Source organism: Crocuta crocuta, unplaced genomic scaffold (assembly GCF_008692635.1).
Source record: "Crocuta crocuta isolate KB4526 unplaced genomic scaffold, BGI_CrCroc_1.0 scaffold16, whole genome shotgun sequence".
Lineage (NCBI taxonomy): Eukaryota > Metazoa > Chordata > Mammalia > Carnivora > Hyaenidae > Crocuta > Crocuta crocuta.
Genome location: NW_027531893.1, coordinates 2,123,480 through 2,149,029, shown reverse-complemented (window position 1 = coordinate 2,149,029; position 25,550 = coordinate 2,123,480). Strand labels below are relative to the sequence as shown.

Genomic DNA, 25,550 nt, shown 5'->3' with positions numbered 1-25,550 from the left:
TAAAACTGAGGAAGGTAAAGTCAAACAAGTTAAAAAAAGAAACAACTAAAACTGAGTGAGTCCTCATCACGATACCAAAGACAAATACCAGACTCGTCTCATGGTATTATAAGTTTTAATGAAAATATAAGGGCAATCACTGGTTTGACTGATATTTCCTGAATATAATCGTTTGATCAAATACACACCCTGGTTTGCTGCAAAGTAGATATATCTTAGAGTTTCTGAATTTTTCTTCTTTTTACTGGGACTCCTTTCTTTGAATTGCCTTTTTGTTACTCCTGGCACCATGGTACACAGCACGCGGAGGCAACATATGCTTACTTTCTAGCCACTATTTTTCATGTGGTGTAAAAACCGGCATCTAAAACAAGTACTTGCTTTCCTGAATATAATGACAACTTCAGTTCTGCAGTCTAATTAGGTAAGTCATGGTGCTTGATATAAATCCTCCGTCTGCTAGATCTAATTGGTAACAATTAAATTTCACCAGTAGGTCTACTCCATACTATTTTAAAATGTACCATCCCAACTTAGCCACAGGTAATAGATGCTGTTCTGAAAAGGACTCTCAAAGGTAAGGCTACTTTGCAATTACAGGACAGCGTGAAACTTCCATCTGTCTGCCCTTCTGTATTCAACAACCACAGTCCTTGGGTTTCAGCCAGCTAACAAAAGACAATATATTGCCGTCCTTCTTATTAGATTATGCTGTTGACAGTATGATAATCCATGTGTGTGAGCAAGGCTGAGAAGAAGGTGAGTGAACAGAATCGGCTTTCTTCACAGCAAGCCTGTGAAAAACGTCATTTGGATTTTGGCAAAAGACACTGCTCTAAGAGCACCCCTGGCTGTAGTTCTGTGTCTGCACTGTTCAGACTGTATCATCAAAACACCTGCTTGATCTGTTTGTTCTTTACCCCCACCCCTACCCCATGTTGTCAGCTTACTAAAGGCAGGAAATCCAGTGTATATTTTTCTGAGATCCCTAGGGAACCTGTGATCTTCTCTGAACAGTAGGTAATCAATGAGGACTTGTTTAGCTAATTTGTTTGCCACTCCTGTTTGCCAACAGTTCACAGTTACACCACATCACTTGATATACTGCTTCAGTGAATCCCTCATAGGGCCTTACAACAGCGTCCCAGAATGGAAAAAGGAGGAAACAAAGGATACTAATACCTGGATTTGGGTCTCAATTTGCTGCTAACTTAGGTGAAGTGGCAGATGCCTGGAAAAATTCCCTTCATTGGGCCTTCAGACTCCTTGACAGCCTCCCACAGAGAATCTTTAATGTCACCTTTTTAGTAAGGTCTTTTCTAACTACCTTATTTAAAATTATAACCACTACCAGCTCCAATCCAGAAGCTCTCTCCCCTGTTCTTGTTTTATTTTTCTCCATAGCACTTAATACCATCTCACATATTATTTACTGACTGCCTCCCCTCACTAGAACGTAAGTTCCATAAAAGCTTTTGTCTGTTTTAACAAAAGTATCTCCACTACTTGGAACAATGCATGGGTGATTATACCTGCTCATTGAATATTTGTTAATAAGCAATATATAACTGCCATTCCACCCATGGGAAGGAGATGGAATTAATAGATTGGAACTAGACTAGGGTCCATGGCTTTAACATTTGTGGGCTTCTTTCCCAGAGGACAGCCTACATAATGCAACAAAGGAAAAGAACATAAAACATTTGCAAATTTCCTATTATAAGTCCCTTTTTGTTTAGAAATTATGCAAACCCAGTCTTCTGGAGAATAGGGTGAAACTTACCCTCTACTGTCCTGTTCAGTAGAAATTATCAAGAGAAAATGAGTAATGAGTAGATTCCAAGTTACCTAAAGCATTTGCTGGAATTTGGTACCCCAAAGAAAATTTTTAAAAAGGCGTCATAATACCTGCTTTGGGAGATAGCACTTCAATATAGAAGAGAACTCACTTGGAAGTTTCAAGAACCTCTCTGCTCATGGTCCATTCCCAACAGGGAGAGGGTAATGAGAACTCATGGCCCAGAATTCTTGAATAACTGAAGAATCCTACCTCCAGGCAAAGGACTGGAAGCAATGATGAAATATTTCCATATTGTTCAGTTTTCTGTTTGGCAGGGCATGAGTGGATTGAAAAGGTCTTTAGCATGTTTTGTCTCTTGGTGTCCTTCAATTTTCCATTTTATTGTCACTTTAAAGAGTTAGAGAATAATGTAGCCTAGAGAGAAGTGCTGTGAGGAAGAGCCTTTCTGGTAAGTAAATATGATAGTAATTCTTCTAATTCTCCCCCAAAGGCTCAGAAGCCTAGATACTTGGGTAAACAGTAACCTGGGGAGGGGAAATGCACAGTTTGATTTGTTGTTTTTGTTTTATTTTAGGACTCTTGGACAAATGGTCTAAGTTGAAATTGATACCCTGGGACTAGACATGCCATTAGAGCCTAATTGTTAAAGTGAAAGCATATAGGAACTAAATAATAAATGGTTTTCTGGCCTAGATTTGATCCTGGGTAGACTCACTGGATCCAGTTAATTCATGGAGTCATCCAATGGTCATTATCTGGGCCATGAATGAACATGCTTAGTGACTGGCAGAATTAACACAATAATTCCTTGACATGTGGGATAAGAGACGTTGCAGTGAAGGAAACCAAATGGAAGCTTCTGAATCTTGCCTTACCCTATCTGAGGTAGTGAATAAACAAGAGAAGTTCACTTCCAGTTAGAATATATACAGTAATGAAACTATTGCTCCAATACTACTGCCAACAAGCTAAAGCTAAAAAACAAACAAACAAACCTAAATCATGACTTTATTTAACTGATGAAAGGGCTTAGGCCACAAATCAAAGTAAACTAAAAAACAAAGTGTTGAGATGCTTCTACTTCTGGCAGAGCACTGGGAAGAGGAGGAATACACCCTTGACAATGGAAAGGGGAACCCGACCAAACGTTTAATAAGCCTGTGGGAGCAGAACATCTGGATTGGAATCCCAAAGGGTCCCCAGCCAAGAGCAAGTCTGCATCTACCTTGGTCTAACATTTTCCTACAAGTTTTCACCAAGTGCACATGGATTATATACCGAGGACTGGTGACAATGCGGCAGAAGCAAACAAAAAACACCCCCTGAAGTGCTCTTCAGGAACACTAAAATCTGGCGACTAGGCTATGGAGTGCAAAGACTCCAGAATCTGGGCACGGCTCAGATACCAAGCACTGATGAATGAAAAGTTCTGGTGTTGCCAAAAAACCCACAAAACAAAATAAAACAACAATAACAAAACCCACAAAATTCAAACCAGAGGTGAAATGAATTTAACTAAAATTACAACAAAGTCCAGATTAAGTTCAAAGTCCAGATTAGATAGTTTTAGTGTCTTCTACTGATGCCAGAAGAAGGATCACCATATTATCTACTTCAATCTCTACTATTCTCTTACATGTAATATCTGGCCATATAATCAAACAATATAGGACATAGGAAGAAGCAAGAAAATCTGATTCATGACCAAGAGAGGAAAACTATGAATAGAAGCAGATTCTCTCTATGTCTATTTAGATATCTCTATATCTCAAGCTATAAAATACCCCATAATTAAAAGATAATGATTTTAAAGTAATTATGATAAATATTAAAAAGAGATACTGGAAAAGATAGACAATATGTGAAAACAGATGGAGAATATTAGAAGAGAGATGGAAATCATAAACAAAAGTTAAGAGAAAATACTACAAAAGAAAAATATGGCATCAAAAGTAAGAATTCAAGCAATAGGCCTAACAGCACATTGGACACTGCAGAGGAAAAATAAATAAACTTAAAGACAAGTAATAAAAATTATTCAAATTGAAATATCAAGAGAAAAAAGAATGAAAAATGAAACAGAACATCTTAAATTTCAAGGACAAATATTCAAGAGCCTGGTACACATATTAAGTGGAATGCCAGAAGGAAGGAAGTAAGAAAATGAACAAAAGAAATATTAAGAGATAATGCAATTTTCCCCAAAATGAGAAAAATGAATCACTCCATGGATACAAAAGTCTCAGTGAACCACAAGTGGAACACAAAACACACACACGCACACATACACACGTACAACCTAGTCAAACTTCTGAAGAGCAAAGGTAGAAGATGTAAAAAAGCAGACAGAAGAAAAAAACACATTATATACTGAGGAAAACTGGCATCACTTCACATCAGAAACAGTAAGAAAGCTGGTGAAAAAGACCAAAAGAGAATGGAAAAATATTTTAAGGTACTGTAAGAAAAAGGAAAAGCCAACCTAAAATCCCATATCCAGCAAAACTATTCTTCAAAAATGAAGATGAAATAAAGACATTCTCATTAGCCATCTGAAAGATTTTGTCTCCAGAAAATCTGTACAAGAAACACTAAAAGATTTTCATGCTGAAGAAGAAAAATACTATCAAATACTGGATATGAGGAAAGGGGAAAAATCACCAAAATACATAATTATGCATTTAAAAATTTTTATTTAAAATATTATTGATTATGAAAAATAAAAATGATAACATTAGTAATTGAAAGTTTATAGCGTGTACAGAAGTAAAATATATAAGAATAAAAGAACAGAGGTCAGGAAAAGGAATAAAAGTACTTGCATTGTATTTTAAGGTTATTATACTTTTCATGAGATAATAGACTATTATTTGAAGATATTTTGTGACAAAATACATATCATAATCTCTCGAGAAAACACTAAAGTCAAATGAGGAGATATAACTAAAAATACAGTAGAGGAGATAAACTAGGGTCCTAAAAAATTACTTCATCAAAAATAAGATAACAGTGGAGGATAAAGGAAACAAAATGCAGATGGTAAAATTAGAAGAGGAAAGTAGACAAATACATAATTATACTTGGAGATTTTAACAGGTTTCTCTCAGTAACTGGTAGAAAAATTAAACTTCTCCCAAATCACTAAGGATATAGAATATTCAAATGACACGATCAACCAACTTCACTTAATTAACATTGAGGAAAAAAATCACAATTAAAATTTTATAAAACACATTCCTTTCAAATGCATAAGGACCATTTGCCAATATTTAAAATGCCAATATTTAAAGTACTTATGGAGCTCAGTCGGCAGTTGGTAAAGCCTGTAACACTTGATCTCAGGGTTGTGAGTTCAAGCCCTTCATTGTGTGTAGAGATTACTTAAAAATAAAATCTTTAAAAAATAAAAATTAAAAATTAAGTATTTAAAATATCAATATCCAAATGTCAATATTTAAAATGCTAAATATATTGGGGCGCCTGGGCGGCTCAGTCGGCTAACCATCTGACTTCGGCTCAGGTCATGATCTCACGGTTCATGGGTTCGAGCCCCACGTCGGGCTCTGTGCTGACAGCTAGCTCAGAGCCTGGAGCCTGTTTCAGATTCTGTGTCTCCCTCTCTCTGACCCTCTCCTGCTCACGCTGCCTCTCTCTCTCTCTCTCTCTCTCTCTCAGAAATAAATAACACATTTAAAAATTTTTTAAATGATAAACATATAACAAAGTATGTTTTCTAACCATGGTGGCTTTAGATCAGAAATCAATTAAAAAATAAGGCATCTAGAAAATTCCTAATGCATGTAAATTAACTAACACACTTCTAAATAACCCATGAGTCAAATAAGAAAAAATTATAAGAAATACTGGAAAATATTTTGTACTGAAAGATCATTAAAAGATTATAATATATTAGCATATCAAAATGTGTGAGATACAACAAAAGTAGTGCTTCCAGAAAAAATGGATTGGTCTAGATACTTATATTAGAACAAAAAAGTATAAAATCAATTATCCAAGCTTCCACCTTAAAAACTGATTTTTTACGTAGAGTAAATTAGATCAGAATAATGGAAGAAAGAAAACAATAAAAAGAATGGAAATCAATATAATAGCAAATAGACAAACAATAGATTCAATAGAAACAATTCATTCATGAATTAAAAGACTCAATATTGTTTTTCCTGTCTCTCTGAATACAATGTAATTCCAGTCAAAATTCCAGTAAGGACTTTCATAAACATTTATAAGCTTATTCTAAAACTTATATGAAAATGCAAAGCACTTAGAATATCCATAGCAATGTTGAAAAAGAAGGACAAAGAAAAAAATTAACACCGATTTAATGATTTTACAGCTACAATAATTAAGACAATGTTGTACTGGTCCAAGCATAGATGAATAGATCAGTGGAACAGAATAGAGAGTCCAGAATAGACCAACACACATATGGTCAATTCAGAGGGAAAAGAAAAGTTGTTTTTTTTTTTTTCCCTAACAAATGATTCTGGAACTGGATAAACATGTGGAAAATATGGGCCTCTGCCTCTGTGCAACCAAACACAAAAATTAATTTGAGATGGATCATAGCCTAAATATAAAGGCTAGATTCATAAAGCTTTTAGTAGAAAATATAGGTATATGTCTGCCTGACTTTGAGGTAAGAAAATGTTTCTTAAATCACAAAAAGTATTAACCATAAAAGAATAAATTCTGCTCATCAAAGACACCTGAAAAAAGCAATAACCAAAACAAACCAACAAACAGACAAACAAAAGAACAAACAGCCTCTTAAATACGGAGAACTAATGGTTCACCAGAGGGGAGGTGGGTCGGGGAGTGGGTGAAATAGGAGAAAGGGGATTAAAAGGTACTAACTTCCAGTTATAGAATAAATATGTCAGGGACATGAAAAGTACAGCATAGGAAACATAGTCAATAATATTGTAATAACATTGTGTGGTGTCAGATGATGACTATACCAATTGTAGTGAGCATTGAATAATGTATAGAATTATTCAGTCATTATGCTGTGCCTGAAACAAATATAACATTATATGTAAAGTATACTTCAATTAAAAAAATGAAAAGTGGGGCACCTGGCTGGCTCAGTCACAAGAGTTTGCAACTCTTGATATTGCGGTTGTAGTTCGAGACCCACGTTGGGTGTAGAGACTACTTAAATAAATAAAACTTAAAAAAAAAAAGAAAAGTCAACCCACAGACTGGGGAAAATATTCACAAAATATCCTTAAGAAAGGACTTATGGCTGCAATATACTTTTTAAAACTGCTACAAGCCAACTATTAAAAAAATTTTAATGGGTGAAAGGGTTAAGGAGACACTTAATAAGAGAAGTCTAGGTATAGCCAACATCACATGAAAAGGTGCTCAAAATCATTAATCAGGGAAATGCAATTAAAATCACAATGAAGTACTATTTCACACCTCTTAGAGTGGCTTAAGTCAAAAACTATGCCAGTACGAAATGTTGATGAGGACGTAGAGCCTCATATATTGCCAGTGGGAGTGAAAAATTAGAATAACCTTTTTGGGGAACACTTTGCAAAATTTCTTAAAAAGATAAACATCTCCTCTGTGACCCAACAATTCAACTTCTAAAAAAATTTACTCAAGATAAATGAAAATATATGTTCACACGCACACACAAAACAAACTTGACATTAACATTAATAGCAGCTTTACTCTTAACGGCCGTAACTGGCAAATAATTCAAGAATCCATTAATAGGAGAATGGATAAACAAGTTACGATATATGCATTTACTGGAATACTACTCAGTCTTAAAAGGAGCAAACAAGTAATACCATGAACAATATGAATGAATCTCAAAATATTATGGTAAGAGAAAGAAGCCAAAAACAAAAAAAATCATACTGAATGATTCAATTTACATAAAACTCTAGAAAAGCCAAGTATAATATATAAGCAGAAAGTGGATCAATGACTGCCTGGGGTCAGGGTTTAGAAGGCAGGTAAAATTAATGTGAAAATGGTATATGAAAACAGTTTTGGATGTAAAAATGTTTTATATCTTGACTGTGTTAGGTTACATAGTTGTATACAACTGTTAAATTTCACTGTACTATACACTTAAGACTTTATTGTATGTGACTTACAGTTCAGTGAAAGCCAACCAACCACAGTAATTAATTAATTAAATTAATAATTTAATATATATTGTTGAAAAGAGGATAGAAATTTATAGCACCCTTAGAAACCTAAAGGTTGGAAGAGTGGAAGTGTTCAGCACATTTTCATTTAATTCTCCTGTGTCGTACCTATAATAGTGCTGGTTCCTGAAGAATGACAGTAGATATTTTCAAGCTCAATTCAATAGTAGTCCCAATTGCAGTTAAGGTGCAAGATATGAAATATTTTCTTAGGGCAGATTAACATGATTCCAGATACATGATATGTAGCCATTCGTCTGGCAAATGCTTTCTTTTCCATCTCCCTCAAGGAAGACCAGAAACAATTCACATTCATGTAAGATGAACAGCAGTATAATTTATAGTCTTTTCCCGAGGCTATATTAACTCTCCTGCTCTCTGTCACAATATAACCCAAAAAGGCCCTAGACCATCTGGATGTTGACATTCAGCATGCCATAACATTGGGCCACTATGCCAATGGCATCATGAAAATTGGACCAGTTGAGCAATAGCAGCTAGTACGTTGGAGATTTTCAGTAAAGCTCTGTTTTGTTTTTTTGTTTTGTTTAGAATTTCAGTGGTCTGGGGTATACCAGGATTATCACACATGAGGTTCTGGAGACAACACATTTTACACTCGCAAATACTACTTCAACCTATTTACTGAGTGACATGGGAGATTGACAGCTTGTAATGAGATCCACACATGTAAAGGACTCTATGGCTGTAGTACAAGTTAGCCCTGCTGGCTGTGCTACACAGTCTAACAGGCCCTAGAGGAATGTGTGATGAGAAGAGATGTTGTATGGATTGTATGGCAAGCTCCCACAGGAGAATAATAAAATTAGACACCTAAGGTTCTGGAGTAAGGCCTTGGCATCTGCAGCAGAGAACTGGCTACAGTAACACAGAAGTGGTACATAGGAGATCAGTCATAGCAAGACCGGAGGGCGTAAGTAACTGTAAGAGCCAATGATCCAGATTCCTATGACATCTACTAATATTGCAATTACGCATCCCCCTCTGCTCACGCCTACAGCCAGTACTACCTTAGACCCAGAGTCCAGAGGTGAGAAAAGGTCATGCTGAGTTCACAGGTGGGTTGGCTCAGTATTTACGTGCAAGCCAAAAATTGGCTGCAATTGCACTATATCCTGACTTGGGGGAAGGAGAGGTGTCTGAAAGGAAATGGTGTCAGGAAAATCCTCCCCAAAGGCAGTCCTGGATGTGAGTTTCCCCTGGAGAAGGGGCGTTCAAAGGCGCAGGCTCCCTGCCTCAGCTGGAGACATTTCTTCAGAACCCTCCCAGCTATTTAGCCCCCTGTGGGATCAGCTGAGGCCTCTATTCTGACTGCATCACACCTCAACTTCTCCTTCTTCCCAATCCTGCTTCCTTCACGTGATTACAGATGTTTTCCCCAAGAGCACATCACAGTAATCTCCAATTCAGTCTGTTTCCCGGGAAACCCAACTGGCAACAATTAATACAAAGAATCGGTGTAATAAGTTAGGATTAAAAGTTCTACATTTAGAAAGTTTTGGGGAGGCAGGGAGAAATATTAGTTCTGCTTGGAAATTCAAGTTATTCATTTTGAAACTTAGGCTTTTTAGTACTTTTGTTTCTGATCGTGGAGACCTGTTCCTCAAGCCCCACTACAGATCCGGCGGTGCTCCTAGGAGTGTCATCTCGTTACGTGAAAGCAGAGGGCGCTTTTGCCTGAAACATGTGCCAACAAATTTCTCTTTCTGCACCAAGGGGAGAGTATCTCCCAAAAGGCTAATGCTTGCTGACGGAATTGAGAGTTCTCCACAGATTTATGAACGTATGCATACGAATGTATGAATATATTAAGTCACATATGTATATATTAATTATCCTTGTTTTTAAATACATACATATGTATTTAAATACATGTCTTTAACACATGTATATTAATATATATGTATTTACAGACCAGAAGAATAATTAAAATCCAATATTGGGGGAAAGAAGAATACTGTAGAGGAACAGCCATGCTTAGAGTATGCTACTCAAAGGAGAAATATTTCTTTCTCCTTTTCCTTTGTCAGATTTGTAAAACTGGACCTCAGGTGCACAGAACTGCTTTAATCATACTCCTAAATTCAAAACAGCCTTCCATCATTTACACATAAAAGGTTCTCTTTTATTTGTTGTTCATTTGTTGGTTTGTTGATTTTAATGACAAACAGTTATGAAATCACCACCCAACAAAAATGAAAATGATGATGATAACTGATATCTGCATGAGACCTTGCCCATCCTAGCTCCTCGCCTTTCACCTTGAAACCTGAGTTCATTGTTACCTTGCTTTCCTTTGCATATAATTATATTAGGCTTATCTGTGTTTATTAATAGCATATACTTTTGGCTTGGTTGTTTTTAAACTTATAAAAAGGGCATCTCTATATATTTTTAGTGTTATATTTCATAATAGAAAGGGCTATTCAAAGGTATCATGCAGGATGTAATCTCTGGGGACTTTTCACTTAAAATTATATGCCTAAAATTCACCTATATTATCATATGTAGCAATGTTCATTCATTTTGTTTATTGACTTCCTTTTCCATTTTAAAGATAATGCGTTAACTAGGGGCAACACAAAAAACTTAATCCATTTCTGGAAATTCATCTATGGACATCACCTTTTTTTCTTCTCATCTGCTCCTTTAAAGACATTAAATTTTTCTTTTTAATTTCCTCTCTTTCTCCACAATATCCTCATTTATTTTACTCAGTATCTTGTACATGCCTTGCTTTTTCTTTTTCCAACGTGTTTCAAGGAACCCTGGAATCCGTTCTTTAGTCTCAGAAGGAAGGGTGCTTGTTTTTCTAAAAAACCAGAACAGAGAAATTTAAAATGCCTTTAATATAATGCCATATTTGAATATCCCCTGTGACTCCACATAAACCTCGTTCTTGTGGGTCCCTTACGCCCACCTGAGGCCTTATACCAGTTGAGCTGTTTGTAAAGATTCATTTGGTTGGGCATAAAGAAATCTCCTGAGGTATTGAAAACACATCCCTCAGAGAATAAAGGACCAAGCTGTTGGGCATAATGAAAATCAAGTATTAAACCTAAGCCATACTGGCACTTCACATACCTGGAACAACAGCCCGATGCTTTAGAGAGACAATGGCAGAAAACGAATCTCATGTGTATTCCAGATGGTTCTGAAGGAACACAGACAAAAAGCGTTTGTCCCCACCCCCTTCTCAGAGCAACTCCAATTAAAATTTCCTCCTTTTCTCCACTAAATACGAAAAGTTAATAAACCTCAAGGATGTGGCAGGTTATCCTCATCCCCTGACCAGTGAGTGGTGTGCATGTGAAGTCATCTTGCAGGAAGAAATTACAAACAGCCAAACTACAAGGTTACATGAACTTCTTCTTTGTGGCTGTAATGGCCAACAGAATACACAGATTTCCACACGGAGGTGAATGCAGATGGGAGTTTAAAATGATCTGAGCTCCACGGCTCTGGAGAGGCGAAAGAAGAAAGAAGTTCCCTGCCCGCACGGGTGGCAGAAGTGGACGGTGCAGCCACGTCTCTGCAGATACAGAAAGAATACAGTTCCACCACTCACAACAGCTTTTAAAAGAGCAAATATTTTCTATTCATTCTAAAGAAAATTATGTTTGTGAGACTAGAAAATTGTGTGGGTGCAAATTCTCCAACCTGGTAATTATCTCTGATCCATTTCAATAAGCAAAGGTTTGGGGGAATTATTCACATATGAATCATTTTCACTGCTTGTTATTTGCAGAATAGATTGGAACTGTATGAATAAGAGACCTTCAACTCCTATTAACATTTTTGCATGCAACTGAGGCTCTCCAGAAACTAAAAGACAAACATTGGTAAATCAATAAAACATTATTTTATTTCACCTTGGGCTCAGCCACCCACTGCCTATCTTCTCTCCATCCTTGGAAACTTTTCTTTTGAGCTGACCCAGCCAGAATATAGACAGGTGGTGAGGAGGTGGGAATGGGCACCGCAGCTGAAGGGAGCTGCTTGAGCAGAGGTGAGACAACACGGAGAGGGGAAAAAACAAAGTGACTCCGTTAGCTGGACGGAAGGGTTCATGTGGGGAAGTGGTTGGTTGCAGAGGAGAAGGCTGTTTGTGGATGGATCTGAATGTCAGGATCATTTGAAGCCACAGAGGCCACTGGGGTGAGTTAAGTAGGAAGGGGTGTGTGTGTGTGTGTGTGTGTGTGTGTGTGTGTGTGTGTGTGTGTGTAGGGGATGGGTGCCAGCCAAGGACTTAGGCTAACAAGGGAGAGGCTGTAAATGCCAGTAAGTAGAGCACTGCAGTAAAAAACCGAAGAACTGATGTCAGACAAACTACAACTAAAATACTGGTTCAGCTACTTTATAACTCCACTACCCTGGGCAAATTACTTACCTTGTCTAAGTTAAAATTACCTCTAGAACGGGGATGACATTAACAAGTCTTAAATCATGGGGTGGTTGAGAGAATTAAAAAATCACCTACAGAAAGTATTGGCCACATTGAAAGATGCAGTATACACAGCAGATGCTATCATTGTTATCTTCATTATCATAATTATTATTTCAGGAAAATTAATTCTCTATATGAGATGAGTATTGGATGGATGGAAATATCCATCCTCTACTGCACATGGCGATGATAGAAAGAACCCAATTATCAGCAATTATATAAAGCGACAGTTTTCATTTTGAACAGCCTTAAGAATGTGCCTTTCTTGGAATAAGCTATTACAAATTCCTTATTTAAAATGTCCTTAGGGCAAAGTGAATTTTATCTCTTTAAATTACAAAGAATAAACACAGGTGAACTTCAACTTAAGTTTCTCTGTAAATTTTCTGTGGAAAGAAATTGGCCCAAGTTTAGAAAAAAAGAGCTAACTCACATGTTAAAGGCAAGTCTGTGCAGAGAATATACAGTAATGGCTGCATCAGGCAGGAATTGCCTCCCTCGGGGAGGAGCAAGGTAGCTACAGATTGTAGCAGATGGGGATTATGTTTTCTTTGTTTGGCTTTCTCGGTCTGAGGCACAAGAACACGATGGAACACAATTGCAGAATTAGGCAATTCCATACCCACCTAGTGCCTCTAAGTTTTCTTTCTATTGAAGGAATGAGGAAATTCAAAGGAACAGCCATGCTCATTTTCTAAATTAGCTACTTAATAGTTGAGATTTATGTTACTTATTTGAGAAGATGGTTGTGTGAGGCAGTAGAAAGCTTATTGACATAAAGATGGGAAGACTCAGATCAGATCCCAGCTCCTTACTTAGGGAGAGATAGACTGTGTTCCACCTCATTTATAAGAAAAGGAGAGGGCTTGAATTATATGATCCAAAAGTTTCTTCCAGGTCTCAAATTCTGATACTACATTAGCCACATTTTATACAGTGGTGTCTCCTAACTCCTCCAAACCAGATATGGTTTTTCCCTCCATTGAAAACCTGTAGGATTGTCACCTCTTTTAGAACACTTGCTATGCTCCACCTTGGATTCTACAGTTAAGTATGCACTTATCTCTTTATTCCCCTCTAGCTGACTACCAGATCCTTCAAGGTAAGAGATTTTTTTAATCCATATTTACATAATCCAACAATGTATAGAAAGAATTATACACCACAGCCAAATGGGATTTATTCCAAATGTGTAAGCCTTGTTCAACACTCAAAAATCAATTAGTTTAATCTACCATATCAGTAGCCTAAAGAGGAAAAGTCACATGAACATATCAATTGATGCAGAAAAAGCATCAATTTTCTGCTTTAGGAAGAAAGCAGAAACACCCATTCGTGATAAAAACTCTCTGCAAACTAGGAAGACAGGAGAGCTTTCTCAACTTGATAAAGAACATTTACATACATGAATTAACCGGAATTAAAAAAATTTTAAATAACATTTACAAAAATTCTACAGTTAACATTAAATTTACCAGTGAGAGACTGGACCCTTTCCTCCTGAGATTGGGACCAAGACAAAGATGTTCTCTCATACTACTCCTATTCAACACTGTACCAGAAATCCTAGCTAATGCACTAAGACAAGAAAAAGAAATAAAAAGATTTACAGATTTGAAAGGAAGAAATTAAAATATTTTTCTAGACAGATGGCATGACTGTTTANAGATCATGACCTAAGCGAAAGTCGGACGCTTAACCGACTAAGCCACCCAGGCGCCCCCATGACTGTTTATAGAGAAATCCCCAAAGACTCTACAAAGAACTTCTGGAACTAATAAACTCGTATAGCATGTTCATAGGATACAAAGTCAATGTGAAAAGGAAGACTGTGTTTTCATATACCAGTAATGAACATTTGTAACCTGAAAATGTTTCTTAATACTATTTATAATAACACTAAAAAATAATATACTCTGGTATAAATCTAGCATAATATATACAGAATCTATGTGTGGAAACCTATAAAACATCAGTGAAAGAAATCTAAAGAAAAGGAGAGATAGTGTGTACCCATAGGTTGGAAACCAATAAGTTTTTTCCAGGGGTTCAAGGGGAGAGGGGCTGAACAGATGAGGCGTAGATTTGGGGGTGAGGTAGAGATAATTCTGGATGGCACAGCGGTGGTGGATTTATGACACTATATGTTTGCCAAAACCCTTGGAACTTCACAGCACAAGAGAAACTTCAGTGTGCAAAAAATTTTTTAAAAAATTACTTAGAAGTTCCTAGAAACCTAGGAAGGAAGGCAGAGTGGGATAAGCTCTAACTGTATTACAAATATATAAAACAATCTTACTGAAAGGGATGAAATAAAAGGTGCTTATCTAAGTAATGTTGGAAATAAGTGGACAATGTAAGACAAAATGAACTCTGCACAAGCATGATATTCTAGCTGATGAAGCTTTTCCCCATAGGTATACAGGTTACCAATTCAGAAATCGCTCTACATGAACAAACAAGTAAATGGATAGTGGATGGTGGGAATGAGATTTATCACTGTTTGAGTGGGAGATTAAAAATAAAGAGAGGAGCCCTAGAATATCCATGTATCATACACACCTATATATCCTTGCTCTGACAGCTCCGAGGGCTTGGAAGTAATGACAGCCCAGCAGCAAAGAGCATACCAAAGAGAGGCCAAATCTTGATTTCTAATGTCATTCTCCAATAAAAAGAGAACCAGGGATCCTTGGAAAGACAGTGAAGTCTGTGACTAAGGTAGTAGATTTATAAGATGAACCTGGAACATCTTCTCATGCCAGCATGTAAGGAAGAACACACACACACACACACACACACACACACACACACACACACACACACAAACAGTGATGGGGTTATGTCAGAGGGACATAGGACATAGGAGCCAAATGAAAAAGCTCTCAGTTGCCAAAGCTGGAATAATTGGAACCAAAAAAATAAATAAACTAGTAGTGTTTTATAACCCAAAGTATAAAGTGAACATCTATGAGTCAACACTGATATATACAAATGCTTAAACAGATGAAGAAATAAATGGAGAAAAGGCAAATCTCCTAGGCAGAAGAATTCCAAATAATTTATGTAAAAACCCTGCCTCCAGGGAGGTAGAACTCCCCTCCTGAGGTTGAAACCAGTTATATACAGTGGCGTAAAGCCACTCAGTTTTGTGATTTTCTCAGCATGTTAGCAACCTGTGTACAGTGAGAAAGAAAGCAGGTACATGAATTGATTCAAGACTGAAGCTTGAAGTGAGGGTTGCAGTAAAATTAGAAGATTAGGATGCTGAAAATACTGGTGAGGAAGTGGCTGACATCATGCACTGTGAAGTGCAGGCTAACTAGGGAAAGAGGCAAGACCAAGGAGTGGCAATGATCTAGATGAAAAAGAATAAAGAGGTCTCAGAGAAGTGTATTGAAGAGAGGTTAGCAATGAAATTGATGAATGGCTTGGAAGATGACAATTACTTTGTATAAGAGCAAAATTGACCAGGGAGACCTGCATTTTGAGTGTGGCAGGGGATTCAGGGATGAGAAGACAGCGGCATCAAATGGTTTTAAGTCTCCAGAGTTTATGCAGCTCACTGGAAGCCATGAAGGGTGTCAGCAACTGTTTTCTCCCTAACTGAGCATTTGCCTTGGTTGTTTAATGTCACAAATGAAAGGGTGGTAAGAAACTACCTGGCTGCTTTTGAAAGGCTGAAATTGGAAACTGCCAATTTTTTATCCACCTCTGAGAAGCTGGCTATTTCTCAAAAGCATTGGTAGTGTCCTTCACTGCCTATGAGTCTGAGTCTTTTTATCCCGCAGCCTTTACTGAAGTATGGTTGACAAAATTGTATACATATAGGTTGTACAATGTGATGTTTTGATAAACATATACATTGTGAAGTGATTACCACAATCAAGCTAATTGACACATCCATCACCTCATATAGTTACCCTTTTTTTGTGTGTGTGGTGAGAACACTTGAGATCTACTCTCTTACCAAATTTCAAGTATATAATACATTATCATTAACTATAATCATCATGCTGTACCTTATGTCTCCAGAATGTATTCATCTTATAATTGAAAGTTTGTACCCTTTGACCAATATCCCTCCTTTTTCCCAACCCCGTGGCTCCTAGTCACCACCATTCTCTTCTATGCTAATATGAGTTCTACTTTTTTTTTTTTTCCAGACTGCACATATAAATGACACCATTCAGCATTTGTCTTTCTGTTTCTGACTGATTGTACTCAGCATAAGTTCCTCTAGTTTCATCCACGTTGTTACAAATGATTCTTTCCCTCCCCTCTTTGGGGAGGGGGGGAGTGCTGATAATACTCCATTGTATATATATGTAACATCTTCTTTATCCATTCATCATCTGCTGGTGGACACTTAGGTTGTTTCCATATCTTGGCTATTATGAATAATGTTCCAATGAACATAGAAGTTGAGATATCTCTTTGAGATAGTGATTTCATTTCCTTTCATTTTCCTTATATACCCATAAGTGAAATTGCTGGATCAGTAGTTCTATTAATTCTAATTTTTAACTTTTTGTGGTACCTCCATACTGGCTACACCAACTTAAATTGCCATTGGTAGTACATGAGGGTTTCCTTTTCTCCACATCCTTCCTGCAATTGTATTTTTTGAGTCTTTCACTTTCTTTAAATTTTTTTTAATGTTTTATTATTTATTTCTAGGAGAGAGAGAGACAGCGTGAGCAGGGGAGGGTCAGAGAGAGAGGGAGTGACAGACTCTGAAACAGGCTTCAGGCTCTGAGCTGGCAGTCAGCACAGAGCCTGACGTGGGGCTCGAACCCACGAACTGCGAGATCATGACCCAAGCGAAAGTCGGACGCTTAACCGACTAAGCCACCCAGGCGCCCCGAGTCTTTCACTTTCAACAGTAAGTTGCATCCAGGCTCCAAAGAAGATATAGGCTGATGTAGCAAAGGCAGGAACTTGGATCCCTTGAAGAAATCAGTAGAACCCACTTAAACGCAAATTCAAGCTCTATCTTCTAAAACATTTTCAGTCTACTCTACCATGNTATGTTTTAAAAACCTACCTGAATACCATCTCTTCACTGAAGGCCTCCCTGACTTCCCCAAATTAAAAGCAACCTCTCCCTTACTTATAAGACTTATGGAAACATCTTCTGTCTTACATATTCACAGCAATATCTCCATTCTTTTGTAGGCACTCAATAATATTGAATTAAATAAGCCTTTGATTATTCTTCTTTCACAGAATAGGTCACAGTATATGTTCAATTTTAGTTTGTTCTACAAGCAAATATTAAGCTGAAATTTCTAAAAAGGCAAAATTTACATTTGCCCTAATTTTTATTTACCAATAGATGTTCAACCAGTATATATGAAATAAAGGTATTAAGAATGTCACACTTGTCCAACTTTTCCCCAAGAGCTGCAGGTCAATGTCCTGTAATATTGCTCTAGAATTTCCCAGTGTCATTTAGGGGTGTGATCTCAGCCAGTTATAAGTTTGGAAGAAAATTTCTGAGTACTTCAGGCCACAGAAGTGATCATTGTTAAGTGAGAACTAAGAAGATTTGAGAGTTCCTAAATAAGAGAATCATTTGAGATCATTGCTAATCATGAGGAAGACTAGTTAAGGAGTATAGTCAAAAAGGAAAGTCAATGCTGACTGGACTCACAATAGGAGAATTCATATCACTAATTTTTCAACCACAACTACCAATTCCAAATGCCAATAATGAGTCTTACAAATAAGGCTTTGTAAGGAGGGCCTGGCCGCAGGAAGCCATCCAAAAGCCCCTCTCTTTATTTATGCCAGGAATGTAGCCTATACTGTACTATTTTAACTGAATTGACTCTACTGACATTCATTAATTAGATAGCAAGACTAATGCCACACAAAATATTACACCTCTTCAATGTTTCTTGATTTTGTGACCTGCCCATTGCAGCACCTACCATGATGAGATAGTGTTGCTTGCTCTGCTCTAGCCCCAAGGTTGAATGCCACCAGCTGACATCCCAAAGCTATTGTGCAAGTGGGTTCTTGGCAGCAGCCAATCAAGGAAAAGGAAACAAGAAGCCTGGGTAAAGAACTGCAGAACTCATGAGAGACTGGTGCTTAGTGAAGGAGAGGCAGAAGGCAGAGACCGCAACAGAAACCAAGAGAACAGCAAACCCCAAATCCATGCAAATATGCAGAAAGCAGGAGACAGGCAGGAACTGGAATGTGCTGGAAACGAGAAACAAGGGTGCAAAGGGAAAGAGCTAGCCACACAAAAAAGAGGCCTGACAGGGAAGAATGTGCGCTCCTGACTTGAGTCTTCATTAACTCAGAACATCAGTCCTAATAAGACTGGCCAAATGGACCACGACACAAGATTGCAGATCACCACTGGTTTGGGAAGAAAGTCAGAGGTAAGAGTCCCACCCTCTGGCAGAGGCTGTGCTCAGGCAACTTTGCAAGACCAGCAAGTGGTCAGCAGCAGTAAAAAGCTGGGAAATTCTACTGAAAATGAGACTTCAAAAAATGGACAAAGACATAAGGAGACAAGGTACTGATGACAAGAATATATAAGTGATTAATGAAAATCTATTCAAGCTCATTATCAATAAAAAGACATTAAAATGCATTTTATCCTGTCACTTTAGTTCTAACCTTTATGAGGATGGTACTTGATGCTGGATAGGGTGCTAGTGAGGGTATAAGGGGAAACATCTCTGAAAAGCAGTTCAGTTTTCATATATATATATATATATGACATATATATATAATATAGAATAAATTCATTCACTCATTAATTCCAGTTTTCATTGTGTGCCCTGTGATAGGTACTAAAATCTGCACTATCCCATTAACCTTGCCATTAGAAGCTTATAGTGTAGTGGGGAATAGAGAAATTAATCAAATAATCACAGAAATGTATCATTTCATTCTGCGATAAGTACTATAAAGAAGAATTATAAGAAGCTATGAAACAATAAAGGAGTTGCTGATGTAGCCTTAGTGAATCAAGAAAACTTCATTACTCAAGAAATTGATATTTTAACTTGAGATTCAAAAAGTCAAATGTAAGGTGAGGATGCAGGGTCACTGCAAAGAATGATTGTTAAATCAGAACAAATAGCAAACAGCGGAAGCAAAAGACCTGAAGTGGGAAAGGCTTTGCTATGTTATTAGGTTTCTCTTCACACTGAAGAAGCTAAGAGAATACTGGTGTGGGAATTACAGGGTAAATAAGAGAGGATGTGGCAAAAGATTCAGGCATGATTATTCCACCTTTGACTTGGTGAAGAAATTTGTTAAGAATAACCAAAAAAAATGTTTTGGGACTTCCAGAATTATCTATATCTAAATTGGGATTAAAATGTTCTAAAGTGAGATTTTAGTAATAATTATATAAGCCTATAAAAATATAGTCTTACTTTTAAAAATTAGGTAGTACAATTTATTTTTTTTTAAAGTTTTTGTTTTTGTTTTTGTTTTCTTTTTTGAGAGAGAGAAATAGAGCATGAGAATGGGGGAGAGGCAGAGAGAGTGGAAGAGAGAATCCCAAGCAAGCTCCATACTGTCAGTGTGAAGCCCAATGTGAAGTTCAGTCTCACGAATCCTAAGATCATGACCTGAGCCCCAATCAAGATTTGGACGCTTAACCCACTGAGCCACCCACGCACCCCAGTCTGTATACATGAAATGGCTGTTTTGTCTGATATGTAAATTACAATTCAATAAAGCTGTTGTAAAAGCTTGCTTAGGGTTTTTACTGATCTTTTTTCGTGTTTTAAACTAATGGAAAGGAAATTGTTTTAAGACAAGTTGTAGGACTCTCAAACCCATTAAGTTCAGCCCAAACTTCAGAGCCATGCTGGGTGGTAGGTGTGCAAAGTAAAGATTTGTTTTCTCTCCCTTATAAGGTAATAACTTGCTACAATGTGAGGATGAACAGCCTCCCAAACTAACAGTATGCTCAACTTCCTGTCCTACTTGGCTATATACTTACAACCAGTTTATCTTGAAAAGTTCATCAATGAGCAAAGTTATATCACACAATGTTATAATTCATAGAATAACCTGAGGTTAGGGGTGTTGTTGTTGTTGATGTTGTTGTTACTATTCTTTTTTATGGTTGAGGTAAGTATTTGGTTACAACTGCTTTGAAGTTTCTCCAGGCTAAACTCATTGCAGCTCTGCCCTATAACAGAAAAAAAAAAAACAGATTTCAATGATTCATTGTTGGTAAGAGCAAAGTCGAAATTACATCTTCCGGGAATCTTGGCCCTATGTAAAGGTATCCCTGAGACCTCCCATATACCACTGCCATACAGCAATCTATTCTGGCACATAACCTAATCTGATTCCTCAATTTTCATAGTGGGATTTTGATTCAACCTTCCATCTCTGTTGATTTTTAAAACATTGTTTATTGATTTACTTAGTAATTTATATCACAGGTTATATTACCTTAACTCACAGATGCTCAAAAGCTTTAAAATCTCCACTAGGGGAAATTCAACATTCATGAAAAAGTACCTGAAATACAGTCTAACTGTACCTGTAGAACCTCTATTTTTAGGGGAAAAAATGAAGAAATGAGTTCCTGAACCAAACTTAAGTTTTACTTTCATAGCTCACCAATGGCCCAGGCTGAGCAAAGCCATATGACATAATCTTTAAGAGTTTACTGTAAGGAAATCTTTAAGGATGAAATTCGCTGCATCTTGTCAGTGTCTTCTCTACGAAGAGCTACTGTAGAGATTTCTACTGCATCTCACTCCTAGTACAGTTTTAGTTCTTAGCACCAAATCTTTGTACAGGCAATCACACCACTGATGATCTCTCCCTTTTCATGTTTGCTTTTCGGAAGCATAAAACATAATTTATGTCTCAGTGCCAGTAAACTAGCAAGATCTTCCAACTCAGTTTCATGTCCTAAACCCAGGCCAGGCTTGATTTTGTCCTTCCTGCCTTCATTTTCTCATCTGTTAACTTTAGACTTTATTTTTTTTTTTAAAGAAAGATCCTTATCAATCTTGGTCTTTTTTTTATTTTTTATTTATTTCTTTTATTTCTAAGAGAGAGAGAGAAACAGCGTGAGCAGGGGAGGGTCAGAGAGAGAGGGAGACACAGAATCTGAAGTAGGCTCCAGGCTCTGAGCTAGCTGTCACCACAAAGCCCGATGCGGGGCTCGAACCTACGAACCGTGAGATGATGACCTGAGCCGAAGTCGGCCGCCCAACCGACTGAGCCACCCAGGCGCTCCTAGACTTTATTTTCTTATTGTACTTATATGTCTTACTAATCTATTTTAAATTCCTCTTGAAACAAAGAAAATCATTTTTAGTGCCCCTACCGAAAACTTTTTCAGAAAAAAAAATCTGAAGGCATTTCAGGTAGCCAAGTAGGGGGAAAAAAATGTATTTCATTACAGAGGTACTCCTTTAAATGCTGCTCTTCACCCTATACTACCAGCCTGAGCAGAATGTCGCCATGGGGGAAGAAAGAAAGGATCTTCTGTGACTCATTTTTGAAGACTTTGTAAGGAGCCTTGAATCTACAGGCTGGGGAAGCTCGGGAGGAGGATGAATGTCCAAGCACCATCCTCTGGAAGGTCAGTGTAATATTTCCGGCCAGGATTCTTTGTTCTGAGATATGAGCAGCAGGCCCCATGGCTGTGCTGGTGTCTGGTACCCAGTACCAATGGCGTCTGTGGCATCATCCTGGGCAGGATCACGGCTATTCCTTCCCTCTGTTTCTGAGTTCAGTCCAAAGATGTGGGATCCAAACTGTGAGCAACTGCATCTGTGGGACAAACAATTTCCATTCGACAAATTCCTTTTCTTTTCAGATCTACAAATCCAGCTGTGGGGGTCGCCATCAGAAATTCTAATTAGTACACAGGGCCACTCGTTCTTAAGGGGAGAGGCCCCACGCCCGCATTCAAAAGTAAATACTATGTTGATGGTATCTGGCAAGTGATCCCAATCTTGAGGTAAGCTCTGACGAAGGAGGGAAAAACAAAGAAAGGACAGAATTTATTTTCTGTCGGAAGACGATAAAGGACATAAATGCCATACTATCTCTTTGGGTTTTTTTAGGATGCTTTTAGCTCCAAATAACAGAAATCACAACTCAAGATGGCTTCAACGATGGAAGATCTTAGGCAGGTTCAAGCATTATGAAACCTGAGACTTCTACTATTTTTGAAGGTCTCTTCACGCAAAAGAACGTATAATTACAAATTCAATATTGGTAGGCCACTCTTCAAGGGCTCAGAAAGCCCTATGCAAGAGAAACACCTTGAAATTTAAGCTTTATGTTAAATCTACCTCTTCTCACTAAAAGTCTAGAAGTAAATTTGAAATAGGTAATTAATTCAGCAGCTTGATGACATCATCAAGGTGTAGGTTCCCTGCAGATTTATGCTCTGCCATCTTCAGCATGTTCTTCTATGTCATCTTCCTTCATAATGCAAGGTGGCTGCTAAAGTTCTAGCCAACAAATAAAAACACTAAAATATCCAGAAGACACTGGCCATTCCAATAAGGCAAGTAAAAAGAAATAAAAGGCAAAAAGATAGGGAAGAAAGAAGTAGACCTATTTTTATTTGCAGATTATGATATTACTCAGAAAACTCAATGGAATCTACTAAACAACCACACAAGTTAATAAATTTAGCAAGGTCACAGGATATGAAGTGAATGTACATAAATGCCACTGTGTTTTTGTAAACTTCAAGTACACAATTAGAAAGTTAAATTTAGAAATAATTCCATCTATAATAGGACCAAAGAAAGCAAGAAATATTTAGGCATAAATTCAACAAAATATGTAACACCTCTACCCCAAAAACTATAAAGCATTTCTCAGAGAAATTAGATAATGCCTAAAAAAGAGATAAACCATATTCATGGATTGGAAAACTCAGTATTTTTAACATGTCAATTCACAGTTCGTGAGTTTGAGCTCCGCATGGTCCCCTGTGCTAATGGTGCAGAGCCTGGCTGGGATTCTGTCTTCCTCTCTCTCTCTCTGCCCCCACCCCCCAACTTGCTCTCTAGCTCTCTCTCAAAATAAATAAAAATAAACTTAAAAAAATATAATAATAAGTACTTAACTACAAAGCTCCAGTACTCAAGATAGTATACTATTAGAATAAAGATATGTTTTAAATCAATGGAATAACATACTAATTCCAGCTACAGACTCTCAGTTGTAGGGTTATCTTATTCTCAATAAAGGCACCAAAGAAATCGAAGGAGAAAAAGAAAAGTTTCTGACAAATAATTCTGGGAAAACTAAATATGCATTCAGAAAAGAAATGATCCTCGACCCCTGCTCCACATCTACTCCAAAATGGAATCAAGATGGATTCTAGACCTCAGTATAAAAGCTAAATCCATAATATTTTTTAAAGAAAAATGGAAGAAAACATTTGTGACTTTGAGGTAAGAATACACTTCTTAGAGAAGATAAATAAAACAGACTCATAAATTTCATCAAAATTAAAAACTGTTGGGGTGCCTGGTTGGCTCAGTCAGTTAAGTGTCCGACTTCGACTCAGGTCATGATCTCACGGTTCCTGGGTTTGAGCCCCGTGTCAGGCTCTGTGCTGACAGCCAGCTCAGACCCTGGAGCCTGTCTTTGGATTCTGTATCTCCCTCTCTCTCTGACCTTCCCCTGCTCCCGCTGTCTCTCTCTCTCTGACTCTCAAAAACAAATAAAAAACATTAAAAATAATTAAAAACTGCTTATCAACAGTCACCATTAAGAAAGTGGATATGGAGGCTATAGACTTGCAGCTGTAGAGAAACATTTGCAAAATGTATTTCTGATAAAAGACTGGTATCTAGGATATGTAAATAACTCTTACAACTTAATGATCTAAAGATGAGCAACCCAATTAAACAAATAGTTAAAACGTTTTAGTAAATATTTCATTTAAAAGGATAAACAGCTAATAAGCACAGGAAAAAGTGCTCAACACCACTAGTCATCAAGGAAATGAGATACCACTATACAACCACCACCATGCCAAATGTGGAGTACCTGGAACTTGAATATATTTGTTACTGAGTGTAAAATGTTACAATCACATTGGAAAATTTTCTTATAAAATTAAAATACACTTTCCCTTTCAGCCAACAATCTCACTTCCAGGTGGTTACTCAGGAGAAAAAAAACAGTTTTCCAAAAAGACTTGTATAAAATGTTTATAGCAACTTTACTCAAAATAGTCAAAAACTGGAAAAATCCTAGATATCCACCAGTAGAGGAATGCACAAATGGTGGTATATTCATACAATTCAATATTACTACATAATTCTAAAAGTAAAAAATCACTGACACATGCAACAATGTGGATAAATCTCAAAAGCCCAATGTGGACTGAAAAGAGTTTTACACAAAAGAATACATACTGTATGATTCTATTTATATGAAATTCTAGAATAGGCAACATTAATCTAAGATAGAAAAAAAAAACCCAGAATAGGTGTTTCTTGGGGCAAGAGGTGAGGATTGACTTAGAAGGAGAATAAGGAAACTTTCTGGAGTGAGAACAATGTTCTGTATGTTGGGGGGGTGGGGGGATTTGGGTTACACAATGTATGCATTTATCATTTAAGATTTTTACATTTCATTTGTAAATTTTACTTGAAAAGAAAAAAACTGTCAACATATAGTGAACTCTAGTTAATACTACACATACCGAAGTATCTAGTGAGAAGGGTACTGACATGTATAATTTACTTTGAAGTGCATTAAGAAATAAGATGGATCAATGGAGTTCTAGATGGATAGATATGGGATAAACCAAGTATAGTTAAATATTAATAGTAGTATCTAGGTGATAAATGTGTGCCTTTACTATAAAAATCTTTTATCTTTACTAAAGGATTTTTTTTTATAATAAAAAGCTTGGGGGGAAAAAAAAACAGCCAGAAGAAAAAAGGATTGTTTTGTTCTTCTGGGTCTTTTTTTTAATGAATAATAAAAAGTTTCTCCCCAAATAATTCTCAGCATAATTTCCCTCATTTCTCATTGGCAGAAGCGATCAGATTATACTCTCAGGTGCATGTTGTAGCTGGCTCATATTGGCTCGCAAGAGTCAATT

At 37.1% G+C, this 25,550-nt stretch overlaps 1 long non-coding RNA gene across 3 annotated transcripts in view; it reads right to left on the bottom strand.

Moving 5' to 3' along the window:
• The window catches only part of LOC144239281 (uncharacterized), a 75,876-nt gene that overhangs the window by 49,566 nt on the left and 760 nt on the right, over positions 1 to 25,550 (bottom strand). Inside the window, exons 2-5 of one of the 3 annotated variants that reach the window (XR_013337360.1) lie at positions 20,510 to 20,630; positions 11,271 to 11,545; positions 11,098 to 11,167; positions 10,746 to 10,825 (exon numbers count right to left, since the gene is read on the bottom strand). This is a non-coding gene — a long non-coding RNA (uncharacterized LOC144239281). The remainder of the gene's footprint in view (positions 1 to 10,745; positions 10,826 to 11,097; positions 11,168 to 11,270; positions 11,546 to 20,509; positions 20,631 to 25,550) is intronic. The other 2 variants (XR_013337361.1, XR_013337362.1) reach the window with 2 other exon arrangements.